This window comes from Ips typographus, linkage group LG1 (assembly GCF_016097725.1).
Source record: "Ips typographus isolate SLU linkage group LG1, UJ_Ityp_2.0, whole genome shotgun sequence".
Lineage (NCBI taxonomy): Eukaryota > Metazoa > Arthropoda > Insecta > Coleoptera > Curculionidae > Ips > Ips typographus.
In genome coordinates, this window is record NC_138422.1 from 15,797,142 (window position 1) to 15,801,585 (window position 4,444).

A 4,444-nucleotide genomic window follows, 5' to 3' on the forward strand; every position below is an offset into this window, starting at 1 on the left:
TTTGCAAATATTTATATTGTACCTAGATCTGTGCAGTTATAAAACCTTGTCAACCGGCTAATCCGAATCTTATAATCTTGATGCTGGTATTGCTGGCCTTCAGTTTTTTGTTAAACAGTATGAATATGAACTCAATATATTTTTGACAACCGTTGTTATTTTATGGTTAATCACTGAACTAAACACATTTTAATTTTGTAATTTTTATTATAAATACGTCTTGGCGGTTGGGCTCTGATCGAGCAAATCTTAACAAATGTACGTTTGAATAATCTTTTAATTTTGCGAAAATAATATCCTAGAATTTTAAACTACCCGCACTATTTTCACCGGAAATAGTAGTGGGCGGTGAATTGGTGCTAGTTGCCATGCTCCCATTTGTTTCAAGAACTTTGATATTGATCTTCACCTTCGACTCGGGTCATTTTGCCAGCGGGCGTTCGAGAGACTAGACCGACGGGAGCGACTTTAGCTGACAAGATGGATTTTCTTCTACTTTCAATGATGTCTGAAGACAAAGTTTGGGAAAATGGATAGTTCGGACAACGTTTTCCACCACAACCACCAATTTTTACTCAAAAAGCAGTTATACCAGTTAGGTAATTTTGCCTTACCGGCCATTTTGTTTTTCAGGATTCCCATAGCTGCTATTTTGCTTTCGAATAGTGGGTCCATTTGTAAACGTCCCTGTATTTATAAAATAACATTTTTTTATTATTTAGCACAGACGAATTTCAGGCAATTAGTTGCCAAAATATTGATTTTCTAAAGGAATGCACACATTGACGCGAATTGATTCGCCGCGATAACGAAGCGAATATTTCGCGACACAGGCGGTAGAGAAATTCGTCTCTCCTATCACATTTGCGCGAATATTTCGCGACACGTAGGAAGTCAAAATTTGTGGGTACACTTGCGCAAAAATTTCATAAGACATATTTTTTTATTGATTATATAGAAAGATGGATTCTTCAAGCTTTGAAGAAGAAGCAATAGTATTATTGGCTGCTTTAGAAGATGAGGAAGGTGAAAAGTAAGGCATTCTAACAATTTTTTATTAAATATAATTATGTGGAAACTTTAAATTCAGTAGCGCCTTAACATTTACAGGACAGGAAAATGTTTAACGTCAATTGAGTAATAAAAAGTAACATTTTGTGCTAAAGTTGGTGTTTTTTTTTTTTAGAAAAAAGCTCTGGACACATGATATAAATTTGGAAAGAAAAGAAAAAGACGAATTTCATACACTCATGCCACAACTGCGACTAGATAAAAAGCGTTTTTATAAATATTTCAGAATGGACATTGCTTGTTTTGATGAAATATTAAATCTAATTAAAGATGACATCGAAAAACGATATACCAATTTACGAGAACACTACCAATTTACGAGAAGACTTAAATCGTATAAAATCGGATATTTCTTCACAAACTCCATTATCATTTCAGTTGAAGCCATCTTTGATTCGCAACGAAAACGACAGGAAACGCGGCTTGTTGCGAAAGAAATAAAATTCGCTGGAGTTTCGTTGTCGCCAGGGGAAATTTTCGCGCCAGTTTGTTGCTCCTCGTTATACGCCAAAGACTTTGAGTCGACGAATATTTCGCGAGGCGAAAATTTCGCCGTCGCACCGAATTATTCGCGCCAGTGTGTGCATTCCTTTATGCCTCGTAAAAAGGGATGGTCTGGGTCCCATGGCGGCCATTTTGTGATGGTTTACGCCTTTTTTGTTCATGTTTCCGCCATTTTGAATCACCCAACCCAAATTAACTACAATTACTTTTGGCTTTACTTTCTTTAAAAGGGTGTGGTCATCCTAGCATCCATTTTGGTTTCATTTCAGTTTTTTTTTGAACATAAATTAGAAATTTGCATCTCCCAATCATACCTAAATACCTAATTATTGAATTAAAAACTTACATTTCTGTTCCAGGTTTGAAGAGATGCCATACTTTCCAACTTCCTTAAGGACCCTTGTAACGTGTGAATTAATTATTTTATGACAGGTGAGAATCATAATCAAGTTTAAATTTTCTTTTTTTAATAACAGTTTTATTGTGCAGAAAGGAGCTGAGGAGTGAGGAAGGATGAAAACCAATCTGACTTGTACCATGCAACCTTCCCTGAGGACTTTGATACTACAACAGTTGACAATCAGGTAACATACTTTTGAATTGAATTTGGTTTCCTTTGTTGTAAGTGAAAGGAAAACTAGTCACACAGTCTCCTATTTTCATAATTCTTGTTACATTTAATTTTTAGTTTCCAATTCTAATTATACATTTTTACTTTTTTACATCCAGACTTGAAAGAATAATGTGTTACTTAACTATTTTTTAAAATTCAGGTGGAGGTGGACTGAAGCTTCTGGTCACATGGCTAGGATGGAGGTACAGGAGGTGTTCAGCATGGATCTGGAGTCTAGCAAGAAACTATGAATTTACTCATATAGGTAGGTAGGGTTCTTTTTACTTATCACTTTAGCCTAGTTACCTAGATAAGTTTAAATTATGGTTGAACATACCTTACAAAGTTTTACCTGGTGTACTTTGTTTCCTTGTGTTGATGTTTCTCTATTTCAATATATTTTGGTTGTATATGGTTAGTGCTGCAAGTAGAGGCATTAATGCTATTTAATATTTCTGCAGTGAAATATTGATTGATTTTAAAAAGTACAATACAGGAGTTTTGGCTGTAAGCTTTTAAATCTTTATTAATCTCTTAAAATTGAATTCAGATTTTACTATTGATGGAAAATCATAAAAAAAATGGTTTAGGTTTGTCTACCTGCAAGTATGTTCAAGCAAAGCAAGAGTCTCAAAAGGACCAGTTTTTATTATCAATATTTCTAACCTTGATAGAAGTTTGTTTGGGAAATCAAGATAATATGCTTACTTTACAAAAAAAATCAAATTTTTATTAATAACTCTGGTGGTAAACCTTTTGAGACCCTTCTGTTTAGTTAGTAATTGTATTTTTAAGGTTACTGTTTTTGTCTCTTTATTAACTCCACCATTAGACAGTTGGCCCAGTTGATTTTCTGAAATAACCAGAATCAAATGGGTCCACTTTCTAAAGTAACTTTTCGGATTATCAAAACTGTATTAATTTCTCATGCATTATTTTTGTAAGCTTCACAATCAAATAAACATAATTTAAAGCTGTGATCACTCAAGTACAGAATTGTGAAGCTTATTTTCAATATCCCCTTATTTGTGATTATTTTGCCGTTTGTTTGTTTTCCCTGGTATTTTTTCCCATTTAAACCAAAACAAATAGCATCAGTTTAAGTCATTGTAAAGTTTAATGTTTGTTTAAATATTTAATTTTTAACTGTCAATTGCAAGTTTTTAAAGTTAAACCTTACATTGACATTAAACTGAATCCCAAACTGGACAAGATGCCCGCAAAAATGGTTCAAAGCCAACTCAAGGATATTTTGCTGTGTATAATTTGAAGATAAGCAGATGCCATCCATAGAAGCCAGGCTAATGAGATTGTAATTGAAATAAATGCTTATTATAAAATATTAAGTAGTTTAATTTCTATACCGTATAACTCACAGTTTCAGGAGATAGGTACATAAAAATAATAGGTATACCTACTGAAAAGATATTGATATCTTTTTATCACACAAATCACTCCTGGTATTTTTTTTACAGGGATGTTAAAAAATAGATAGTTTGTAGGTAGTTAATTGTTGAGCGGTTTTTGTTTTCGGAAATTTAATCAATTTTGAATGATTGACTGGCGGTTTTTTGGAAGTCAAGAAAAGAAAGAAGATTAGAAATAATAAGCATCGAATTGATTTGAGTATTCCGCTGGAATTCGAGAGGTCTACACCGGGCGTGTTAATTAGGCTACTTCCCTTGAGGAGATCAAGCGAATTGGTCGAGGCGTGTGACATTAAATCCACAAATCTCACCAGGAAGAGCTATCATTATCTTTGGAAGACGTCCTGCTGCAGCAGGGGAAGAAGATTCTAAAAAGCCAGAAGTTTCCACGTTCTTCGAGACCGTCTCGGGTTTGAGATAAACCCTTTGGCATCACAGCAGATAAAGGATTATTCTATAGTGCGGGGAGAGAGGGCGTGACGTGCGGTGATATTAAAAGAACAGTAACAGACTGTAAGTAAAGTAATTTCTTTTTAGAATTAAGAATCTTTCGAACTCATAGATAACAGTATTGTAGCAGTAATTTTTAGTTTTGTATTTTGTGAGAGAAAGTAATTATATAATAGGTTAGTTTAGGTTTATTCGTTGTCCTAATAACACAACGTTTTGGCATCCCTGTATGGTATTTCTTGTTTTGCTGAATTTAAATTCTAAATTCATTTGTTATTTTATTTTGTGGTTCGACACTAGGAGTGATTTTTTGTGAGGTAAAAATGTTCAAAACAAACGGGCCTTCTTGTACTGTTGGAGAGAACCGGGATGGCAGTCA

General features: G+C 34.0%; 1 long non-coding RNA gene across 1 annotated transcript; it reads left to right on the plus strand.

Annotated features, from left to right (window-relative positions):
* Nucleotides 1-406: 406 nt before the first annotated feature.
* Nucleotides 407-3,530, plus strand: LOC145730168 (uncharacterized). Its single transcript, XR_014178556.1, has 4 exons — nucleotides 407-599; nucleotides 1,935-2,007; nucleotides 2,065-2,159; nucleotides 2,349-3,530. It is a non-coding gene; the product is annotated as an uncharacterized LOC145730168 (long non-coding RNA).
* Nucleotides 3,531-4,444: the final 914 nt, after the last annotated feature.